Source organism: Ovis aries, chromosome 8 (assembly GCF_016772045.2).
Source record: "Ovis aries strain OAR_USU_Benz2616 breed Rambouillet chromosome 8, ARS-UI_Ramb_v3.0, whole genome shotgun sequence".
NCBI lineage: Eukaryota > Metazoa > Chordata > Mammalia > Artiodactyla > Bovidae > Ovis > Ovis aries.
In genome coordinates this window covers 24,888,146-24,914,686 of record NC_056061.1, presented here as the reverse complement: position 1 = coordinate 24,914,686, position 26,541 = coordinate 24,888,146, and positions in this window count along the sequence as shown.

Here is a 26,541-nt window from a genome sequence, read left to right as displayed (position 1 = left end):
AAATATTTAAAAACCATTAGAAACATTGTTGCTAATTATTATTATCTATACTTATTAAAATTTATGTCAGTTGGGTACTTTAAAAATTGTGGAAATCCATAGGGTATACCATAGAAAGCATACCATAAAACAACTATGGTATGTGTAAATACACAAAAATACCAACATAACGGCATAGGAAAATAATTTAGAAGGAAATGTGCAAAATATTTAAGGTTTTTACCAAAAGGTAATGGGATAATAGGCAATTTTCATTATCTTCTTCATATTTTCAATATTTCCAATCTACATACAATAAAATGAATGCATTGTTTTTACACTAAAAAGCAAATATCCACAAAACCATGAACAGTTAGGAAAAATAAATTGCCTTTAAGAGCAAGACAAAGCTGCAAAGAACAGAATGATTAATTTCTTTCATAACTACTTCTTTATAGAGTTTTATATGTTCTTAGGACTGTTGCAGGATGTGCTCAGTATTCCAAAAGTAATAAAATTTAGGTTCTACCCTTAACTGTGTAACTCATGTTTAATTAACTGTAGCTGAAGATGGAGTGTTGTAAATTAGCACAAAGAATATGAGATACAGAGATGGGAAATTCTTTCCTGGGATGCAATTAGAGAGTGCTTCTTGGGCATGGCCAGCAGGACCTTCAAAAATGTTGACCCTGAAGGGTAGACCTTCTTGATCAAGGGTCTAACATCCCAACAGGTGGCCAGGCAAGCAGAGACCATGTGTTGGTAAGGGGAAAGAGGCAGAGACATTTGAAAAAAAAAAAAGATGTATTATATAAAAAAGGCTCAACCAATGAAAAACACAGAAAGATCCATATGTCCAGCTCATGGAGCCACTAGAAGCGTGGTCAGGAGAGTAAAATTGCAGTCAGTCTGAATTTTGATATGGGAGAAGACGACCAGCTTGGCAGGGCATGGGATGAGTTGGGTTTGGGATAACTTGTGTCTCACTTGAGAAATGTGCACTAAACTGTTAAATACATAAGTATAAAACTCAGGAAATTGATTTGGGTTGGATGTAAATACATGTATTGTCTTTAGAAAGAGCTGGACTGAAGTCAGTGGACTGACTGATATCCTCTATAGAGTCAATGTAGAGTAAGGACTGAAGCTCTAGTAATCTGGGTATTTTAACAGCCAAATAGAATGGAAAAAAGGAAACCAGGTGGAAGGTTCCTATGAAAGTTAGTGCTAATGAGGGTCAGATACGGCACCATGGCAGTGAATTAGGAGAGAAGAGAAAGATTATTAGGGACAGCTCTCTTGCTGTTTTATCTTTCTGTTTTGAAACCAAGTAAGATTAGTTAATATAAGTAGTGTTATTTTATACAGACCAGGAATTTCCAAACCTTGGTACTTGTCAGAATCGTTTACATAGCTGTCTAAAAATTTAATATATGTGACATATATTAATTAAGTGAATGAATAAATGAATGCTTCACATACATCTTGAATTATTATTACCAATTCCTTTTTCATTTATGTTAAATTATGGTATTAGAGGACAAAAATTATTGATATATTAGGACTAATAAAGTCCAGTATAACTTTTGGCCCATAATTAATACACTTGATTTTAACATTTATAAAGAAAGAACACCATTTTAACTCATCAGTAGTTAGAGAGATTGAAAATGTACTGAATGTATACAACTTAAAGTTCTTAGTGGCATTTATCTGGCACTTTCCTTTCCTGTGTTGGCGAACTGACATTTTATAGCAATTATAAAAAAGATCATATATAGCCATGATGTCATAGTCAATTCACTGTTGAATCAAATTTGCCTGTCTTTGTATTTCCCGAATTTTACACCTGGCCATGGGTATTTTCATTGCACAAAATGCAAAAGCATAGTGACTCTTTGTCTTTCTAAATATACTAGCCACAAAGTTAGCTGTTTTTTTTAAAAATTCTTTTCACCACTAGTCATTGAGTCCCCTTTTCACAGCTTTCCACTGCATTTTAAAACTCATATATACTTAAAGGGGAAAAAAAAAGCAATGACCTCTGCAAAAGATTTTCCCACAACTCAAATGTTAATGATTATTTTTTCAAAATATATCAAGAAAAATGTTTCTTTGAAACTAGTAAGTCTGTGCCAATAGTGAATAAAAATTCATTAAGTTCAACACCTGTAAATCCTTCTATAAAGCATCAGTTCAGTTCAGTTGCTCAATCGTGTCTGACTCTGCAACCGCATGAATCGCAGCATGACAGGCCTCCCTGTTCATCACCAACTCCTGGAGTTCACTCAGATTCATGTCCGTCGAGCTGGTGATGCCATCCAGCCATCTCATCCTCTGTCGTCCCCTTCTCCTCCTGCCCCCAAGCCCTCCCAGCATCAGTCTTCTCCAATGAGTCAACTCTTTGCATGAGGTGGCCCAAGTACTGGAGTTTCAGCTGTAGCATCATTCCTTCCAAAGAAATCCCAGGGCTGATCTCCTTCAGAATGGACTGGTTGGATCTCCTTGCAGTCCAAGGGACTCTCAAGAGTCTTCTCCGACACCGCAGTTCAAAAGCATCAATTCTTCGGTGCTCAGCTTTCTTCACAGTCCAAATTTAACATCCATACATGACCACTGGAAAAACCATAGCCTTGACTAGACGGACTTTTGTTGGCAAAGTAATGTCTCTGCTTTTGAATATACTATCTAGGTTGGTCATAACTTTTCTTCCAAGGAGTCAGCGTCTTTTAATTTCATGGCTGCAGTAAACAGCTGCAGTGGTTTTGGAGCCCCCAAAAATAAAGTCTGACACTGTTTCCACTGTTTCCCTATCTATTTGCCATGAAGTCATGGGATTAGATGCCATGATCTTCGTTTTCTGAATGTTGAATTTTAAGCCAACTTTTTCACTCTCCTCTTTTACTTTCATCAAGAGCTTTTTTAGTTCCTCTTCACTTGCTGCCATAAGGGTGGTGTCATCTGCATATCTAAGGTTATTGATATTTCTCACAGCAATCTTGATTCCAGCTTGTGCTTCTTCCAGCCCAGCGTTTCTCATGATGTACTCTGCATATAAGTTAAATAAGCAGGGTGACAATATACAGCCTTGATGTACTCCTTTTCCTATTTGGAACCAGTCTGTTGTTCCATGTCCAGTTCTAACTGTTGCTTCCTGACCTGAATATAGGTTTCTCAAGAGGCAGGTCAGGTGGTCTGGTATTCCCATCTCTTTCAGAATTTTCCACAGTTTATTATGATCCATACAGTCAAAGGCTTTGGCATAGTCAATCTATAAGCATAGTCATACTTAAATCAGTATAGGAAAACCGTCAGATGGGTAATTCTAAAATCTGAAATATTAAATTTGCATGTGTTTATTTTTCACTTACAACATAAACACAGTTTGATGCATAATTATTAATGGTTAGAATAGATTGCTCTATATTTGCTACCCTAGTATTTGATTTCAATTTTTTTTTCCTTTAATACTCACTAGTATTAAAAAATACTATTGTGCTTGCTGCTGCTAAGTCACTTCAGTTGTGTCCAACTCTGTGCAGCCCCAGAGACGGCAGCCCACCAGGCTCCCCCATCCTTGGGATTCTCTAGGCAAGAATACTGGAGTGGGTTGCCATTTCCTTCTCCAGTGCATGAAAGTGAAAATTCAAAGTGAAGTCGCTCATGACATGCTTATTATTACAATTTTAATGCACTCCTAAAGGTTATGTGTTATATGTTTTAATATCATGGATTTGCTATTGAATTCTTAGAAGAAGAGCTATGAAATTGGCAAAGAGATCCTTGAAGAGAAGAATGTTAAGTTTGAGGCACCTCAAATTATTAATCCTACTACGTTATATACACAGGAGACAAGCAGGAATCAAGGTTTCAGGGTTCTGAATTCCCTGCCCTTTTCCTTCACTCTGCTACCAAGAGAAGGTGAGCTAGCTGAGGAGTTATGTAGTTGCCTTCGGAGTTTCCTTCTACCTAGGTTCCCTGTAGCAAATCATACTTCAGACTTCTTATCTCCCTTCCTTCCTTCCCTCCTCGCCTTCCTTCCTTTCTCTCTCTCTCTTTATCTCTCTCACACACATGCGTTCATCTAATTTAACCTATGAGTTGTATGTTAAAGATTGAAAGACTGACAAAGTTTCTTAACCAGTTTTACATTATAAATTAGGAAACTACGTAGCTTGCTTCTGTCTGTACCATGGTGGCCTTAAGATTTGAATTTAGAGATATGAGATTCCAAACCAAATATTTCAATATACAATGCTTCCATTTTTTTTCCACCTTTCCCAATTAAACACCTCCTCCAAAAAGTTTTCTTTGATCATTCCAGTTGGAATGTCTCTCTCCACTATGATACTTTGATTGTAATTGTCTTATAGTCCTAATCTTTCCTTACTATTATGTATATAGTTTAGTGGGCAGCCAGCTAGATTAGACTGATGACTTGAGTGACTGAATTGAGCAATTGAGAGAGATTAGAAGTTCCTTAAAATCATAACCCCTGGGAAGAGGGGCTTTCCAGGTGGTGCTAGTGAAAAAGAACCTGCCTGCCCATGCAGGAGGCATAAGAGACACAGTTCAATCTCTGGGACTGTGTCTGGAAGATCCCTTAGAGTAGGAAATGGCAACCTACTCCAGTATTCTTACCTGGGAAATCCTATGGACAGAGGAGACTGGTGTCCTGCAGTCCATTGGGTCATAAAAAAGTTGGACATGACTTAGCGACTGAACAGCAACAACTGAATCTAAAGTACTGTCACAATTAGAATTGTTCCGAGAAGCTTTTGCTACTTGAACTTCCTGGGATAAAATACAGATTTGTTTCCCTTAGGGAACATTTGACAGATTAAAAAAATTTTTGATTTTTGTTAATTATCCAATTTTCCTTCTTCTATAGTTAGCTACTGATAGTTCAACCAAAATAACATAGTTAAGAAACTCTAATATTAAAGTAAGAGATTAACACTTCATATCAAACAACAAGGATTTATTGTACAGGACAGGGAACTATAGCCTATTGATATAATGAAAAAGAATATGTAATATGTATAACTGAATCAGTTTGCTATATACCTGAAACTAACACAGTATTATAAATCAACCAAACTTCAATAAAACAAAACAAAAACTTTATATCAATGCCTTATTTTTAAAATAATTTCTGACAATATATCTGAACAATGTATCTGAATAGTCATAATATATTCATATAGCCACTGCAGTGGTGAATTAGCATATTTCAATCTAATACTTAAATAAACATATAAATGATAAATGTTTGTCTTTTTATCAAATAAATGTTTCTTATTTGTAAATACTGGTGAGAATATATATACATATATATGTGTATATATATATATATATATAACTTAATCCTAACTTTATAGAAGCAGACTGACTAGGACATTTCAATTTGTGTTTTTAGCATTTTAATCCAGAAATATAAGGAAGGGATTTTTCAATATGAAAACTTTTCAAGCGAGATTATGATAAAAATGTGACATGGTAAACAGTAGCTGATTATATCTTAATAGATACATGTCATTGAATGTCTATCATTAAAAAAATAATGCATGTGCATGTCTAAATTAAACAGCTTGCATAAATATGTGAATTTGGTTCAATTAAAACAGATGATGACTTAGCAAAATTTTATCAGCCTAAATGTCATTTCTTTCCATGCATGACAACTATGACCTTGGCACACGTACTTACTGCTCATGAAGATACAACCATGATCATTAAAACAGTAGCAAAGCCAACTAGGAGAAGAATATATGTGCTATTAATAAGGTATTCCTGGGTAGAGTGCTTTACAGGGGAGGAAGAACAAAAGCAATAGAACCACTGCTTTCTGAAATTGAACCATTACTTTCTTTTTTCAAAAGAAACCAGCAGGCAGGGAAAGGTCGTCTGGGGTGGTGGTGGTGGTAGATGAGGTTGTGGGAGAGGAGGGGTTTAGAGGGTAGGTAGAGAATGGGGAGGAAGAGTGGAAAGATGTGGTGGAAGCCAGGCTAGAGAAGAAAGTTTCAAGGAAGGAGAGATTTTAGTGGGAAGGAAGATTATGGGAGAATAGGGGACTATGAAAAAGAAAGTTATGGAGACCCATATGTAGGCAGTAGTGGTATACCTCAGTTCAGTTCAGTTCAGTCACTCAGTCGTGTCCGAAGCTTTGCGACTCCATGAATCGCAGCACGCCAGGGCTCCCTGTTCATCACCAACTCCTGGAGATCACTCAGACTCGCATCCATCGAGTCAGTGATGCCATCCAGCCATCTCATCCTCTGTCGTCCCCTTCTCCTCCTGCCCCCAAGCCCTCCCAGCATCAGAGTCTTCTCCAATGAGTCAACTCTTTGCATGAGGTGGCCAGAGTACTGGAGTTTCAGCTTTAGCATCATTCCTTCCAAAGAAATCCCAGGGCTGATCTCCTTCAGAACGGACTGGTTGGATCTCCTTGCAGTTCAAGGGACTCTCAAGAGTCTTCTCCAACACCACAGTTCAAAAGCATCAACGCTTCAGTGCTCAGCCTTCTTCACAGTCCAACTCTCACATCCATACATGACCACAGGAAAAACCATAGCCTTGACTAGATGGACCTTTGTTAGCAAAGTAATGTCTCTGCTTTTGAATATGCTATCTAGGTTGGTCATAACTTTTCTTCCCAGGAGTAAGCGTCTTTTAATTTCATGGCTGCAATCACCATCTGCAGTGATTTTGGAGCCCCCCAAAATAAAGTCTGACACTGTTTCCACTGTTTCACCATCTATTCCTTATGGAGTGATGGGACTGGATGCCATGATCTTCATTTTCTGAATGTTGAGCTTTAAGCCAACTTTTTCACTCTCCTCTTTCACTTTGATCAAGAGGCTTTTTAGTTCCTCTTCACTTTCTGCCATAAGGGTGGTGTCATCTGCATATCTGAGGTGATTGTTATTTCTCCCGGCAATCTTGATTCCAGCTTATGCTTCTTCCAGTCCAGCGTTTCTCATGATGTACTCTGCATATAAGTTAAATAAGCAGGGTGACAATATACAGCCTTGACGTACTCCTCTTCCTATTTGGAACCAGTCTGTTGTTCCATGTCCAGTGGTATACCTAGAAAGTATTAAAAACCATAAGAATAAGATAGCAGTGCTTATTTTTTGATAGATACATTAGGCATAGTGTTCTAAATAACACATTTGAATATTATCTTTGAAGGAAACATCATGTTAATAATATCATTCCTGAACTGATTAAGATGTAAGAGCACTGATTTGTACTGAGTATTGATCTTTCAGAAATGATTTTTTTCCATATTCTATGTGCTCTTAAACATGCTATACATTTTAAAGGATGACAGAAGAGCAGAAATAATTTTTAAATGTAAATATTTCTTACAATTGGAAAATAGAAAATGTTTAGACTTTTTCATCCAGATTTTGGGTTTATGGACATTATACATATTAGATGTAAAAATGAATAAATACTTTTATTTGATTATGAATCTAATAACCAATCAATAATTATAACTTGTGATAAATAACCTTGAAATACATAATAAAGCCATTTTTGTATTCTGATTATCATCTTCCTGAAAATATGAATTCTATAAGGTAGTTGAAGTGATTCCTAACTAGGAAGCAGAATATTGGATAGTCTTGTGTTTTTATCTTCATGTTGGACAAGACAGGACCAGCACAGTCTTGGTGAGTTCTTGGATTAGGTTTGCCAGACTTAGCAAATAGAATATAGGATACTCAGGGTATTTTAGACTTCAAATAAACCTACACAGTTTAAAATATAAGTATATTCTAATTATTTCATAGGGCAGACCTATACTAAAAGTATCTATTATTTTCTCAAATTTGGTATCTTGCAGTTTATCTGGCAACTGTATTTTGGGCAAATTACTTAATTTACATTTCATGGGGCCCTCATCATGGAGCAGTGTGGGATTTTCTGCTGATTGATCAAAAGCACAATTACATTTCTGTTCTGTGAATATGGAAAAAAATAAGGGAAAAGAGGAACTTATTTAGGAATTTCAACTTAAACAGTTTACTATTTGTGTGCCCCCGGGTTCATGACTGGACATTGAGCATTCGAAGGTACTTGCATCTTCTGATAAGTCATATACTCTGAGTTTTAAAGCCTAGATTCTGTGTTTTGAAAATGGACACTCAATTATATATTCCATTAAGTCTATTTTGGAATATTTAAATTAAAAATTATAATAGATTGCATTTATGAAATATCACCTAGGAAACTAAGTATTTTAAACTATATTAACTAATTTAAGCCTCACAAAACTCTTAACATTAAATACTATAATTTTTCAGGCAAGAAAACTCAAGGACAGAGGAATTGATTAACTTGTCAAAAATTACACAATCAGTAAGAGGTAGAGCTAGAGTTTGGACTCAGACTAGTTTAGTTTAATTTTTCTCTTGACCACTACTCTATTCTACTTCTGAGCCTTGAGATAAAACACTCATAGACATTTCATGAGATTTTTCTATGAAAAATAGACATGAAAGCTACCCTTGGCTTTCACATTTCATAATTAATTACAGGGATTTGCTTATCAGGACAGAAAAAGGAGTAGAAAGGATGTAATCATACAGTGAGGCCAACAGACTGCTAAGGCTCAATATTTACCCCTATTCCCTTACACCCTTCATGTTTCCTGACCAGTGAATGCAAGGAAGGAACTCGAAAGATCACAAAAGGGCCTCTACTTCATCTCATGCTATGGGTTTGAAATCAGGCCTGTGAAACTGGTCAAAAGCACAGAATGCTAAATAAGTCATCTCCCTTTCATTGATGTTCCATAGGTGATCCAAGAGCCAGCACACTGCTTGTCTGCTTTCAGTTCCTTCTAGACTTAGACTGTGACTTCCTGCCCCAGGCTCAGAGTCAGCCTCTGGAAGAGTGCCATTTCTCAAGCTGTTGCCCTGCAAGGCCAAATTATAGATCCACCAGAAGAAATGGCAAAAATAACCTTCCTACGCACATGAGACAGCAGGACCTATATGGAGTATTTCAAGTAACTTGGCTACTTTATGAAAAATACAACTATTTCTCTTAATGGATCATGGTCAAAAGGAACATGGACCCATAAAACAAAGCCTTTAAGACAAGAATATATATTTTCAGATAAGCTGTATCAACTTGTTTTCGCCTTTTCTTAGAGTTGGGATGAAACTGATGAATAGCTTCCTGGGAAACACGAACATGGAGAATTGTCTACTGGGTGGCATCCAGAATGAGAACTAAGCTTTCTGTTTGCATTAAAATAAGAATCAAAAGAAATTTAGACCCTATCACTTCATGACAAATAGATGGGGAAACAATGAGATACTTTATGCTTTTGGGCTCCAAAATCACTGCAGATGGTGACTGTAGCCATGAAATTAAAAGACACTTGCTTCTTGGAAGAAAAGCTATGACCAACCTAGATAGCCTATTAAAAAGCAGAGACAATTTACTTTGCTGACAAAGGTCCATCTAGTCAAAGCTATGGTTTTTCTAGTAGTCATGTGTGGATGTAAGAGTTGGACTATAAAGAAAACTAAGCACTGAAGAATTGATGCTTTTGAACCATGATATTGGAGAAGACTCTTGAGAGTCCCTTGGACTGCAAGGAGATCCAACCAGTCAATCCTAAAGAAAATAAGGCCTGAATATTCATTGGAAGGATTGATGCTGAAGCTGAAACTCCAATATTTTGTCCACCTGATGTGAAGAATGGACTCATTGGAAAAGACCCTGATGCTGGGAAAGATTGAAGGCGGGAGGAGAAGGGGACGACAGAGGATGAGATGGCTGGAAGGCATCACCGACTCAGCTGACGTGAGTTTGAGCAAGCTCTGGGAGTTGGTGAGAGACAGGGAAGCCTGGTGTGCTACAGTCCTTGGGGTCACAAGGAATTGGAGACTAGTGAATGACTGAACTGATATTGAAAAAGTTTTACTAAAATATTGCTTTATTTTAATATACCCAGGTGATAGCTTACCTGCATGTATAATTTATAAATTTCAAGTTACAGAATTAATGACTCTCTTTCAATTCCTTTTCCCCCCAAAGTGATTTATTTCTACAGTATATCTACAATTATTTGAATTGATGAGTATACAGAATGATTATTTACAATACAAAAGTGAGAGAACAATTTTGGATATTAGCTTCAAACTTTGAATTTCAGTAATTCCCAGGTTCATGAAGAATATCAAAGAAAGGAAAAACATGAGAAATAGTGTAAAATGCCATTTTGATTAATTTTCACAGAAGTTTTCTTTTAAGAAGATTTAAGTTCAGTCTCCTTAGAAGACTTTAGAGTGTTAATTTCCAGTTTGCTCACACAACACCATCCTGTAGGGTTATTGAGGACATGTATCAACAACCATGGGCTTCCCTAGTGGCTCAGACCATAAAGAATATGAGTACAATGCAAGAGACCTGGGTTCTGTCCCTGGGTTGGAAAGATGCCCTGGAGAAGAGAATTGCTTCCCACTCTAGTATTTTTGCCTGGAGAATTCAATGGACAGAGAAACCTGGCAGCCTACAATCCATGGGGTCATAAAGAGTCAGACATGACTGAGTGACTAACACACACACACATCAGCAACCATTAGTAAACAGAACATTCTGCCCCCAAAATCATAATATTCAAATACTCAGTGGCTTAAAATGGAGCTTAAAAATTATAACTAATTTAAACAAGTAGCTTCAGATAATGTATTTGTTTGTACACCTTTTATATATTAAAAACTGCTTAAATGCTGTATATATATATATATATATATATACACCCACACATATACACACATATGTATATACACATCTATACACACATGTGTGTGTATGTGTGTGTGTATATATATATATATATATATATATATATATATATATGTCATGTGTAATCATCAAAGCATCTTTTCCAGTTGAATACTCTTCCAGATTATCTTCATTTTGTAGGTGAGAAAACTTAGGTTCATTAAGTTGAGAACATGCTCAAGCCCATTTGATACAAGTGGCTTAAATGGGATTTAAAACTCAGACTTATCTCATTTCAAGCATCATCTAGAAAGGATTATATTAAAGGTATGAGTTGAATATACAATTTGAAATATTAGTTTACATTCAAGAAAGTTGAGAAAAGTACAAGTTTGTAAATGGTCTCTTTGAAACTCAGTGGTATTTATTTTTAAAATCTTTAAAGTTTTTGAAGAAAATATCCTCATTATTGAGACAAAGCAACAGTGTAGGCTCATACAACAAACCTGGAAGACAATCCACCATATTCCATGCAATCTGGATAAACTGTGAAAAGATCCCCAGATTCGATACATAATCTTTTGCCTTAAAATGGGTAATTAAAAGTAAAAACCCTAAGAATTTTTACTAATATATATATTTTATATATATCTAATCTATAATGATATATAATGTGTCAGAGGATGGTTACAACATGGGAAAAAAGATATATATATATACACACAGTTATATGTGGAGGAGAGAAATTTAGGCATAGAGAGAATAAATATATGGTTTGGAAAAAAATAAAAGGATAAAAAATTACTCTCAGGCTTCTCAAAATATTTGCAACAACAAAATTTCCACAGAATTTTGAAGAAAAGAGACCTCACATTTCATCCAAGAAATTTAAGTTCTATGGAGCATTCTTTCTATGTGGGTTTGTCTGTTACATGAATTACTTTAGTTGACTGGGGTACAAAGTCCAGAGTCACTCTTTATTATCTCTGAAACAACCACAAACCAGAGAGGCTTAACTAAACTTTTGAAAATGTAGGATTTCACTAAAACCTATGCAGACATATCAGTGAGCCAACATATGTTATTTTTAGCACAGCCCAAATAGTCTCTACAAATGACATGACTGGCCTGAAAACTATTTTTTTTCATTCCTGGGTAGACATTTTGACTCTTTATTGATTTATGCTTATTTATGAGAGAAATGAGACTTTGGGAGTATTTTTTTCAGTACCAGCCAAATCTAGGGCAAATTTAGAAAGTTAACCTCAATCTTCTTCTTAAAAAAGATAATTTAGAAAGAAAGGTGTTGGCATCAATGTAGAGCTGAGTACAGAGCCCAGAAATGGAAGGAAGCAAATTAGAGCTGTCAATAGACAGTGGAACCCCCTAGCACACCCCAAAATTGCAATATGTTAGGGCCACTCTTCATAATGCCTTTGAGAGACTTGGACCTGTAGCCATGGAGAAGTGCAGGCAGAGAATGGCCCCAGGAAATTAGGTTAATTTGTGAAGAACATCCTCTGTTCTTTAAAATAGTGAACAAGTGCTAAGACAAGCATTGAGCAACTCCCCACGCAGAAGCTGAGGAATGCTGCTGTTGGGTCAAAGTTGGAAAGTTTTGGAGCCATAGGAGTATGGAGCAGAAGGTTGCTGTGGCCAAGATGATCTCAGGCCTTAAAACAGTGCAATATTCCATCTCCAAAGAGGACCAGGAGAGGGGCAGAGGGGTCCGTCAGAAGGATGAAGAAGTAGAGGACTAACCTTCTAGTATAGAGAGCCATCTCCCAGAAGAAGGAAGTGTGTACATTTCCTAGAATTCAGACTCACTCTGATTGTGCCCAGGAAGAATGCCATGCAAACAATAGGGCTGAGTTTTATATAAAATGTGCCTGAATTATTTAGATGGAGGGGTTGTCCTTGAAACATATCTTGTAGCATTGCAAATATGGACATTTGTCTTTGGTAAATGAAAGTATACCCCCTTTCTATGATGCTTGAAGAAAGATATTAGGAAGAACAAAGTATTTTTTGGTAGGGACATATTTCTATCAGGGAACAGGATTCCCACCTAGGAAGAATTAGTGCCATAGATAAAACTTATGCTTTCTCTCTTTTTCAGTGAAACAAATGCCAGCTACTTTAATATGCAGCTGGGATATAAAATCTGTAAAGTGCTAGTTACATCTGCACATTTGCTAATGGAATGACTAGGAATTTTCAAGCCACAAACTCAGGTGTGCAAATATATAACTACCTTTCTTTTTTTAAAATTTAACTAAATCTTTACTTTGAGCTATTATTATATGGGGAGGCAGAAAACTTAATTTTTTCAAGTCTAGGTAGACTCGGCATCCCAGAATATCATGAATCATTTTAAGCTTAAATTTGTTCAATTCTAAATTCCACTTTCCTAGGGGAACACTCCAGGCACATACATACCATCATGACTTGGGGCCTGCATCAGCTTTGTGGCTACCATCCTTCATCATGGTGATGTAGTCACTGAGTTGTAACTTATCCTCTCTAGCCTTGTGGATGGTCTTCTTGCTCATTCCTGCTAAGAGGGATGTGTTCCTATGGCTGTGGGGTATGCACATGCATCTGTGTCTTGCCCAGCCTGACCACAGAGCCCTCCCATGTTTGCTCTCTCATGGAACTCCAGGGTCATGGAGAGTTGATGGGGCCTCTTCAGGCCCTCCCTGTACAAACACATCCCTATGATACATTTCTTCTTCCTGACGCTAACAAGGCAGTAGACACTCTCTTGAGAATGTTATTTCCAAAATTCAGGTCAGAAGAGGATAGTTTCTATTTTCAGAATCACCTACATTTAACTGGAGTTTCTTTCACATGCTCTCCCCTCAAACTTACTTCAGAAATGGGAGAAAGATTAAAGAATCCCTTTCTTAGGAATGTACCCCAACTTGAATCCTCTCCCAGTTGTCACTCACTCCTGTATTGGCTCAGACCAATAAGCTTCAAATGGCTCAACTGCATAGTTTTGTGGGGAAAAGACCAGGAGATTAAAAAGGGAAATTGATATAACTGAAAAGAAAAATATCTTGGTTATTACATGAAAATGTTATTCTGTGTTCTACAACATTACGTATGTCTTTTCTCAACCTCAATGTTTTTCTGCAGTGTTAGTGAGATGGGTTCCATAGACTCCCCTGATTCCTTTGCATTGCTTTACTTTTCTTCTCTTTTCTTTCTTCTTTATCACTTTTTATCTTTTTCCTTTCTTCATGAAAATAATTCATTAAAATTTGAATTGTACATTATAACTTTCCAGTGTGTGAAAATTATTGCTGTACAACTTTTGATTTACATAATGAAACATCTCTGTCAGGGATTTCTTATCTGTCTGTTGCTTATTTTCAGTGGTAAATTGTAGTGTGAAATGACACAGTGCCTGAAGAACTATGGACTGAGGTTCATAAAACTATACAGGAGGTGGTGATCAAAACTGTCCCCTAATAAAGAAATGCAAGAAGGCAAAGTGTTGTCTGAGGAGGACTTACAAATAGCTGAGAAAAGAAGAGAAGAGAAAGGCAAAGGAGAAAAGGAAAGATATTCCAAACTGAATACAGAGTTCCAGAGAATAGGAAGGAGAGATAAGAAAGCCTTCTTAAGTAAACAATGCAAAGAAATAGAGGAGTGCAATAGAATGGGAAAGACTAGTCTTTAAGACTATCTCTTAAAGAAAATTGGAGATACCAAGGAAAACTTTCAAGCAAAGATAGGCACAATAAATAACAAAAATAGCAAGGACATAACAGAAGCGGAAGAGATTAAGAAAAGGTGGCAAGAATACACAGAAGAACTGTACCAAAAAAAAAAAAAAAAACAATACCCAGATAACCATGAATATGTGGTCACTCACCTAGAGCCAGATATCCTGGACTGTGAAGTCAAGCAGGCCTTAGGAAGCATCACTACAAACAAAGCTGGTGGAGGTGATGGAATTACAACTGAACTGTTTCAAATCCCAAAAGAAGATGCTGTGAAAGTGCTGCACTCAATATGCCAGAAAATTTGGAAAACTTAGCAGTGGCCACAGGACCAGAAAATGTCAGCTTTCATTCCAATCCCAAAGAAAGGCAATTCCAAAGAATTTTAAAATGACTGTACAATTACACTTATTTCATATGCCAGCAAGAATATGCTCAAAATCCTTCAAGCTAGACATCAGTAGTATGTGAACCAAGAACTTCAAGATGTACAAACTGGATTTAGAAAAGGCGGAGGAACAAGAGATCAAATTGCCAACATATGCTGGATTATAGAAAAAGCAAGGAAATTCCAAGGGAAAAAAATCTACTTCTGTTCCACTGACTATGCTAAAGACTTTGACTTGTGTGCATTACAACAAACTGGAATATTCTAAATGAGATGGGAATACCAGATCACATTACCTGCCTCCTGAGAAACCTATATACAGGAAAAGAAGCAACAGTTAGAACTAGAAGTGGAACAGTGGAGAGATTCAAAATTGAGAAAGGAGTACATCGAGGCTGTATATTATCACCCTGCTTATTTAACTTATATGGAGAGTATGTCATGTGAAATTTTGGCTGGATGAAGCACAGGTTGGAACCAAGATTGCCAGTAGAAATATCAACAACCTCAGATATGCAGTTGACACCACTTCAATGACAGAAAGTGAAGAGGAACTAAAGAGCCCCTTGAGGAAGGTGAAAGAGGAGAGTGGAACAGCTGGCTTAAAACTCAGCATTCAAAAAATGAAGATCATGGCATCTAGTCCTATCATTTCATGGGAAAAAAAATGGGGAAATGTGGAAACAGTATCAGATTTCATTTCTTAAGTTCTAAAATCACTGCAGACAGTGACTGCAGCCACAAAATTAAAAGATGCTTGCTCTTTGGAAGAATAACCTAGACAGTGTATTAAAAAGCAGAAGCATCACTTTGCCAACAAAGGTCTGTATAATCAAGGATATGGTTTTTTCAGTAGTCTTGTACAGATGTGAAAATTGGACATAAAGAAGGCTGAGCACCAAAGAATTGATGCTTTCCAACTGTGGTGCTGGTGAAGAGCAGTATCAAATCAGTCAATCCTAAAGGAAATCAATCCTTTGAATATTTGAATGTCCTTGAATGTTTATAAATATAAATAATCCTCGAATATTTGTTAGAAGGACTGATGCTGAAGCTGTAATACTTTGGCCACCTGATGCAAAGAGCCAACACATTGGAAAAGAGCCTGATGCTGGGGTAGATTGAGGGCAAAAGGATCAGAAGATGGCAGAGGATGAGATGATCGGATAACATCACTGACTCAATGGGCACAAACTTGGGCAAACTCTGGGAGATGTTGAGGAACAGGGAGGCCTGGCATGCTGCAGTCCATGGGGTCGCAAAGAGTCAGACACAACTTAGTGACTGAACAACTAAAAATGATAAAAATAAGTTCTATGAAATAATCAGAGTGCTATGAGGACCTATGTCAAGAGAAAATGCTTCTTGAAGAAATAACTTTTCAACTCATATCCAAAGAGTAGACTTTGTTACATGTGTATTCTTAAAATTCAAGATTAAGTTTTTAAAGACTGAAAATAGAATGTGAAACATAGAATCTATGTTTGGAATGGACACATACATTTTATTAAAAATAGAAGATGGAAAAGGGGAAAAATAAAACAACAGTGGAATACTAATGAAAAGATTTACCCAGCTCATTGACCTTCCAGTTCACATTTTTTGAAGATCACTCAGGTTGCCGTGCAGAGCACAGAGGGTAGGTTATAAGAATGTACATTGTAAGGAGAGCTGGTAGGATGCTAAGATGAGAGTGGTTGTGCATTACACTGATATCAGAGAAGACAAAGAAACAGCAGTGCGAGATGGACTCTACTCTGAGTAGTGGAGCATATGAAGAACGAAGGCAAGAGAGGTGTCAAGGTGGACTACCAAAAATTGTCTTGCAGATAACCTTCTGAGGGAGGAAATATTGCAAATGGTGCGAACAAGGAAAGATTAATGCCCAACATACATAAGCAGCTCACACAGCTCAACATCAAAAATAGATAAATAAACCCAGTTAAAAAATGAGAACTGAATAGGCATTTTTCCAAGGAGGAAATTTAGAAGGCCAACCAGCACATGAAATGATGGTCAACATCACTAATCATCAGGGAAATGTACATCAAAACTGCAAGATATCATTCCATACCCATGAGAATAGCTGTCATCATAAGGAATGCAAGCAATAAGAGTTAGAAAAGGGAACATTTTTACATTGTTGGTGGGAATGCAAACTGGTATAGCAATCATAGAAGTTTCTCAAAAAGGTAAAAATAGAACTCATGTGGTGCAGCAATCCCACTCCTGGGTATATATACCCCAAAAACAAAAACGCAACTTGAAAATGCCCCAATGTTCATTGCTTCATTGTTTATAATTGCCAAGATATGAAAGCAACCTAATAGAAAGCAACATAAAGCATCCCTCAACAGATGAATGGATAAAGATTTTACAGACAGACAGACAGACAGACACACACACACACACACACACACACACACACACACACACACAATGAAATACTACTCAACCATAAAAAGAATGAAATTTTGCCACTTGTAGCAACAAGGATGGACTTGGAGGCCACCAGGCTAAGTGAAGTGAGTTAAATAAAGACAAATAATGCATGCTATCACTTTTATGTGGAATCTAAAAAAAAATACAAAAAAACTGGTGAATATAACAAAAAAAGAAGCAGGTTCACAGATACAGAGAACAAACTAGAGGTTATCAGTAGAGAGAGCGAAGAGGGAGGGACAAGACAGGGACAATACAGTTAAGAGGCACAAACTATTATGTATAAAATAGGCTACAAGGATGGAATGGGGAATAGAGTCAATATTTTATAATAACTATAAGTGGAATATAATCTTTAAAAATTGTGAATCACTCTATTGTACACCTGTAACTTATATGGGTTTCTCAGGTGACACGAGTAAAAAAGAACTTGCCTGCCAATGCAATCCCTGGGTCAGGGGGATGGGAGAAGAGCATGCAACCCACTCCAGTATTCTTGCTTGGAGAATCCCATGGACAGAGGGGCCTGGCGGGCTACAGTCCACAGATTTGCAAAAGACTGAAGCCACTTAGCATGCACAACTTATATAATATTGTACAGAACTATACCTCAATAAAAATAAATACAAAAGCAAATACATAAAAATAATCAGAAAAATAAAATGAATTTTATGTTGTCTCTGAATAAAAGAACTCTCTTCCAGAAAGATTCCCACAAATCCATGCTACTTCAGAGAGCAAAGTATGAAATGAAGAAAATTGTTATAGCAACTTACACAATACCTATATTGTACAGCTTCAATCAGCAGAGTTCAAAATACTAACCACATAACACTTATCACAAAGCACTAAGTTACTTGGATTCTATGATGTGTCCACGGTAAAGCAAAAACTTCAAATCTTTTTTTTTTCTTACACCATTCAAATTATTTCACGCTATCTTCCATAAGAGAAAATATAATTTGAAACCATAACTGAGTCAGTGCAACTGCTTCTTGGAGGAAGGCCTGGCACAATGTTTGAATTCTCCAGCATAAGGATACTTTCCAGAGTGCCAAGTTGGGGTTGATTGCCAAGGTTCTGCAGTATGCCTCAATGAACATAAATCACCGTTTCTCACCAGTGAAGGCTCAGATCATAGTGCTGAAAATATGTTTCCTCACAAGATGCCAGGTGGCCCAGCAGCAGCCGTACTGCCTATTCACGAACCACTTTACTGCAGACTAGAACAACGTTCATATTGACGAAGACATCTTTGCTGTTATTATTGGAGTCATGACGTTCTACAACTTCTATCTGATGATTTGTAAGTTCTGTGACTCATAAGCTTATGATGAGGAACAGTTTAGACCCTTAATTATAGAGTCATTTACATGGAATTTTTGGCTAAATGCATACAGCTACATGATAGCTGCCAATCTTGAAAAGTCCTTGATACTGCAGATTCCAAGACGATATTGCTTTCTCAAAGAGACCTACCCCATCTAACCTTTTAAAAAGTGCAGCCTTCCCTCCATGCTCTGCTTTTTCTTATTTTTTCCCATAGTGCTGATCACTTTCTAAGATACCACATACCTTGCTTGTTATACTCATTGTTTATTGTCTGTTGTCCTCCATTAAGAGGGAAGGACAGATATCTTATTTTTGTTTACTAGTATGTCCCAAATGTCTGGCACATATTTGGTGCTCATCAGTTATCTGCTGAATGAGTGAGGTTTTGGTAGATAAAAGTTGCAGGATTAACTCTGTGGAGTATAGTTACATTACTTCCTTGGTGAAAACTACTTTCATGATATTCTGCCACCTATGGGATTTGGTCCAACACTTTAGATTTGTCACTGGGCTTTAAACTGTATCTTCCAGTTCCTATCGTTCCCTTATAGTCACCCAGTGTCTAATCCTAGCACGGTAATAGCCATGTTCTTTCACACAGCATTGCTGTTACCAAGCAAGTCTTTCTCTCTGTATTATTATATGGGAAAAATAAGGCATAACAAACTACCTCAAAACCCAGTATAGTGGCTTACAGAAACACACAGTTTTGTTTTCCTTTTATGCATTGTGTGGGCAACTTGGTGTTAGGCAAGACTCAGCTGGGATCTACCAGGGTTGGCTCCAAGCTATAGATTAGAAATTAGGTCAGCTCCAGGTGTTTCCTCATTCTCCTGGGCCAGCAGTTACCCAGAGTATGGTCTCCTCCTGGAAAATTGCTGGCTATAAGTTGTTACCCTAGATCACAGCAACACATTTTAAAAACTCTGTTTGCATCATGACCAGTAAGTTCATAAGGCAAAAACAATGCACATGGTCAAACCCAGTATCAATGTGGGAGAGAAATATGCTCCACCCAAAGGGGGAGAAGTAGAGAAGTGAATATTTTATGATTAACAATCCGATCTTACACATTCTTACTTTTTGATCTATCCCTCAAGACCCAGAGCAAGTGTTGACTACTCTAGGAGCTTTCACCAATTCAGTAGGCAGTCACATTTCCCATTCTTGTGATTCCAGTGTACTCTGCTATACCTATGTCATTACAGTTTACAGGTCTGACTCCCCTATTGGACTTTATGCTTCTAAAGAGCAGAAGCAGTTTATTAAGGTTTATTTTCCTAATATCTACCACGGCTGCATGCTAAGTTGCTTCAGTCATGTCTGACTCATTGTGACCCTGTGGACTATAGTCCACAGGCTTCTCTGTCCACGGGATCCTTCAGGTGAGGATACTGGAGTAGGTTTCCATGCCCTCCTCTAGGGGATCTTCCCGACCCAGGGATCAAACTGGTGTCTCCAGCATCTCCTGCATTGGCAGGCAGGTTCTTTACTACTAGTGCCACCTGGGAAGCCCAAATATCTACCAAGGAACCTAGAAAATTATAACCTAAAAATGTTAGTTGCCTATAAATGGAGTGGATGGTCTCATTAAAAAAATCAACCTATGTAGATTCCATTACTAATTTCCCGTTCAAATAGGGTGGTTTAATATCATTCTTGCTGCATCACATGCAGCGTATCTAGGAAGTGGTCACATTTAAATCTGGGTAGAAGCAGATGATCTGAAATTTTAAATCTCACTGTGAAAACGTATTGTATGCTAAAGTGTTCAATATAATTCTCCAAATGCTTTTCTACAGGAAGGATTGAAAATATTCCTGGCCAAGGATTTATATTGAATAGTTAGGGCCTCAACAGAAAGGAATTCTTGACAGTCAGAATAAAGTATTCTTAGTTTTCTCTCAAACTTGTACCACAAAAACACTCAGTGTTTTTATTATACATATAGTGTCAATTGACAAATGCCTGGGTTTGTTCTAGAGGAGTCTCCATTTATTCCTCTATCCATCTTTTTATTCATATGACTTTACTTTTTTCAACTAAGCTTTGTCTTATGTAACTGCACTCACAATCCAGTTTAGAATTCACAGTTTATCGTTTCTATCATACCCTTGCCAATATCCCCAAATACTATTTTCCTTGACTTTTTATTGAGTTCATTTAAACAGAGGCTGGATGAACTCAAGTACTGATTTCCACTGTATCTCTTTGAAGCAGCTAAACATCATTTTGTTGAGCTAGAAGTGTCAACTCCCATTCCATCTATCTCCAAAGCCAACGTGCTATTGACTTTTAAGATCTATATGTCCAATATCCAATTAATTTTCAAACCACCTTGTACAATGGCTGTCAAGCAATTTTTATCTATGGAGAAAATGATGTGACCTTGGGATTATAATCTATAACAGCACTAGGACACTGCTTATCTTTATCAACTGAATGCCTGATAATTATAAAAATGAATACTAGTTGATAGGATTTTATATGTAATTTCTTGTGAGTAATCAGGTTTTCAAACTTTCATGGTAAAATTTTAGTTTCTTTCCTTCCAAGGGAGCCAGACATGTAGATAGGTGTTATCAGATTCAAAATTGATAAATAAGAAATCAGTCACATTTTTGATGCAAAGAGTGACAAATACTTTTCTAATATAGGAATTGTAAATATTTTCAGAGCTGGAAGAAGCCATGCAGACAAGATTAAAAAAATAGTGACGTTGAAACTGAATAACTGAAGTGTTCCCATCTCACCTACAAGCATTCCAGTTCAACAGATCATATCAGCCTACTAATTCTGGTTCAGAGAATTTGATTCCATGAAGTACAGGAGCCCTGAACAATAGGAAATCTCTTATAGAAAGTCAATAAGCATATGATTTGTAGTTTGAGACAAGTCCTCCTGCACCAAGGTATATATATATATATGTTTAGTATTGGCTTATCAATGCTAAGAATTCCCACATTAGAGACTCATCTGCTTAAGGTTTTTTGTCTTATGCTACAAATACATATGATAATGGAAGGGAGGATTAGTCATGATATCTTGCATTATAAGAGATCCAATTAAAATTCCCATAAACAGAAAGCATACTTTTGTCTTGTAGATGCTTTAGAAATTCACAGAACAAGGGAGTGAAAAGAAAAAGAAAAAAGTGTTAAAACCAGATTCAGGGACTCCATTTGGGGATTCAATGCTATCAGGAAATTCTCTCTTGCTTTCTGTCTTCTTATTTTTCCCTATTTTCTCTTTCCATTTATCTTTCATTTTCTTTACATGTTAGCTTTATTCTCTTCTGCAGGCAAGTCTTAACAACGTCCAGCAACCTCACCTTATCAGTACTCAAGAAAGAGTGATTTTTTTCCCTATTATCCATGTATTAACAATAGGAAATCTCTTATAAGAAGTCAATAAGCACATAAGAAAGCTTGCTAGGAGAGAAAAAAACACAATACTGACAGTCTACCACATATAGATGCTTATCAAGCAGGTGCATCTCAATGTGAATAAGTAAATTAATTAAAGCCTTTCTTAAGAAAAGGGAAACAGAGTCCCTAAAGACAGGAGACAGAACCATTATACTCGTCAAGACTATTGACACTGCAGTTAGAGTTCCTAAGCTAGAATCCTAGGGCTACATGTGCTAGATTTGGTGACCTTGGGTAACTTCCTTAAACTTCCTTAAGTTCAATCTTTCCTACTTTAAAATGGGATTACTCTTAAAATCTGTATCTTCTTCCTGTAAAATGGAAATAATGTCAGGATTCTTGTCACTTAACAGAATATGCATGCTCAGTAGCTTCAGTCGCGTCTGATTCTTTGCTATCCCATGGGCTGTAGCCTTCCAGGCTCCTCTGTCCATGGGATCTATGGGCTCCTCTTCTCCAGGCAAGAATACTGGAATGGGTTGCCATTTCCTTCTCCAGAGGATCTTCCCGACCCAGGGATTGAACCTGCATCTTTTATGGCCCCTGCAATGGCAGGCAGGTTCTTTACCACTAGTGCCACCTGGGAAGCCCCATAATACTCGAGTGGATTGTAATTTCCTCCTACAGGGGATCTTCCAAACCCAGGGATCAAACCCGTGTCTCCTACGTTGGCAGAGAGATTCTTTACCACTGAGCTATGAGAGAAGCCCTTAACACAGAATAGGCACTCAATAAACATTGGATAAATGATTGAATCAATGAATGGATAAGCAAAGAGTGCTTAGTATCATAAGGTTATTTCAAAGATTTTGCTTAGCACAGAGGGCATGTGTTAGATCTTCAATAAACAGTATTCATAAAGCTATAATGATCTGACCAAGTGAAGGGAAAATGAAAGAAGATCCCACTAGGAGGCCAGGGTAAAAGAAATGGAAAATTAAGGCTTGACAGCAAAGGGATGGATTTTATAGTATTGTTCCTTTCAGGTTAACTGCAATGAATAGAGGCATACTCATGTATTCATCTAATTTTTAAAATCATCTGTGTAACTACAGTATAGCTCATATGCCAACACATTTTTGTTTTGTTTGTTCAGTCATTAAGTCATGTCCAATTCTATGCAACCCCATGGACTGCAGCCTGCCAGGCTCTCTGTCCATGGGGGTTTTCCAGGCAAGAATACTGGAGTGGGCTGACATTTCCTTCTCCAGGGGATCTTCTTGGACTGGGGTTCGAGCCCATGTCTTTCACTTTGGCTGGTGGATTCTTTACCACTGACCCATCAGCAAAGACCCTGCCAAAACATATAGTTATCAAAATGATAGTTGTATTTGTTCTAAGCTACATATTGCCAATCAAGCTGTAATTCCCATATGTTAGCTCTGTTAATGTCATACCAAATAGTGAGGAAAGTTAAAAAATATTCAGAGGAACTTCTGGATATTCCCAAACATCTGGTTATTTGTCATCATGAGCACAAAATAGACATATATTTTCATCAAAGGCTTTGAGATTAAGCAGCAGTATATAATGAATATCTAAAAGGAATTTTCTTTTTATTAATAATTTCTCTCTAGTGACTACAATGGTTTCAGTTCCATAGAATTCTATGTTTGTTTTATTGTTGGATATAAAAACATCATATACTACAAATATATGCCATAAAGTTTTCCAGACAGTTGGGATTAATTTATGTTGCTCTATCTGTGTGCCTTCTGTGACATTCATTTCATTCAAGATGGCTTCCATGGAGGAACAGCCAGGTTACCAACTCACTGTGGTGACTGTAAATTGCTACTGTGACAGGAGCTCTATAAATATTAATATCAGCTTTTTAATACCTGACTTAATACTAATTGAGATAAATATGTAATCCTAAGGACCAATATAATGCTAAATGAGTTCATAAATGCAACAATTATGGATTGTTTGTTTGCCTTGCATATTCCTCCTTGGTGAAACATTTTCCTACTAAGATTTTAGTTTATAGTTCTCAATTAACAAATAAAGTCCTTAGAAAATACAATTATTTTTTCACAGAAACATATCCAATTCAACACAGATATATAAATTCTGAGTAAATACATTTGATTATTGGATCCATATGAAAACTTATGTGTGCCCTTCCTGGGCTTGCTCAGTCCTGACTTTCTGCCTTTCTCTGCTAAGCTCTGTGTCACAGAGACTGAATCTTACAAACTGCATTTCCCAGCCCTCTGACTATGCTGGCTTTTCTTGCATTTAGCCAACGGAAGTTCCTGGCAATAGATTGGAGGATGGCAGGAAAGGAGAAGCTAGCATGAGGCACCATCTCTGACAGCTATGTATTTGCTGTGGCTCCAGGTTCTATTTAGAAAAATGTTTATCACTATTCCAACTTCCATTGGGTAGCTCCAGGACTTTAGTAAAATCTTTTCCTCTCTCACTCCTTCCAGCCTGGGACTGAAGATAGTCGTTTTTTATTGCTGATCTCTTGATTACCTCACCAACTCTGATTTATTTGTCATTAATTTGCTACATTAATTTGTCTCTGTTTTGAAAGGTTCCTACTTTCCTACCTAGACCTAGACTGAAACACCAATTATCACTTGCCTAGTTGTTAAGTAGAGAATAAACCATTTCTAATCAAGTAACTAATATGTATTCAGAGTAGTCAGTGATTCTGATTGTTAAAAACAATTCCTTGAAACCAACCTAGTTTCATTTCCCTATGAAAATGGGGAAGTAAGATTCGTAATGCCAGCTCATGGCCTGCAGCTACAATCATGGTTATACTAAGTGATTATGCTCCCCAGATTTAACTAGAAAGCACTGGGATAAAATCGCAATGGCAGAAGGTAACGTGTAGATGTGTATAAACCAGATGAAGTGTGTGGTTTGGTGAAAGGCACTCTAACTCACATCCTCGGGGATGAATAAACCAAATAATGACCTAACGAAATCCAAAGGACACTCTTTCCCCAAGATTTTGCATAAATCAAGTCAAGGGGGAAAAAAGTTTAACTGGCAAATTCCCTGGAAGGAGGAAGGCTGGAGTGAGGAAGAAACTAAATGTGAGAGCTTTGAACGCATTTGTATTCCTCCAGTCCCTTCTATAGTTCTTTGCATGGGCACTGTCTAGACTGGTATGTTCTACTTAAATCTGTTTAATTGTGCCATTAAATTTCCTTATCCTTCCAGTCCTTCTAATTTTTGATATAATAATTGATAATTTCTCTCCTTTATGTGGAGAAGTTGTTATCCTATTAATATTTTGAAAATACTCTTCAGAAGATGACTAGCTAAACTGGCGGAATAAACAAGGAGACAGCTCTAGGTTGTCATGATTTAGTTAATTTATCAAACATTATTTTCCCATTGATAAAACACAAGTGTAATAATATCATTTTTTGGAAAAATGCAGACATAGTTCAAAAATGGTGGCAGATATGCTAAACACACAACTCTTTTAAGCTAGACATGTAATTACTAGCAACTGTTCCTTGTTTAATATTTTAGAAAACATGTATTTATATTTATTGAACCTGACCTATGCAACAGTTATGAGGAGATTAGACTATGTACCTTTAGAGCAATAAGTAACTTGTCTGGAATATGGGAAATAAAGAAAGAAGAGGAGAAATATGTAACGGAATCAAGATTTAGGCAGGGATCAGGTAATGTAGAGCTCATAACTGACTATAAGCTTTGGCTATATTCTGAGGGATTGGCAAGCCAACTGGAACATTTTAAGCAAGGCAATGATATGATCTATTTTTTTTTATTTTTAAAAGATCATTTTGATTGTTCTGTGATAACTGAATTAAAGAGAAGCATGGACACATTTACTAGACATTTGCAATAAATCCAGGTGAAAAAAGATGGTGATTCAGACTAGGATGAGAGCAGAGGGTATGGTGAGAAGTAGTCAGATTGGTGTATGGATCAAACAGATATGTAAAACTTATGCCAGAGTACATGGAATAATAATGTTGATGATGATAAAAGCAGTCATAATAATAATGTGTGTGTGTGTGTGTGTGTGTGTGTGTGTTAGTCACTCAGTGTCTGACTCTTTGCCATTCCATGGACTGTAGCCTGCCAGGCTCCTCTGTTCTTGGGATTCTCCAGGCAAGAATACTAGAGTGGGTTGCCAGTCCCTCTTCCAGAGGATCTTCCCGACCCAGGAATCAAACCTGGATCTCCCACATTGCAGGCAGATTCTGTACTGACTGAGCTTCCAGGAAAGTCCATAAAAATAAATAATAATAATAATACCTAGCAATCATGCTAGCTTTTAGAATTTGAATTTTTCTTCATCTCTCTACTTCAATTCATTGTACTATGAACATTTGATTTGTATCTCATTGATATCATTTCCTAGATCATTAAAGTTTTCAGCTTCTAATTTAAGAAATAATACTTTTATCTCCTATCCCTGGATGTCCATTAAGATAATGTTAAATGAATCAAAATGGTAATCCTACAGCCACAAACATAATAGAAAATG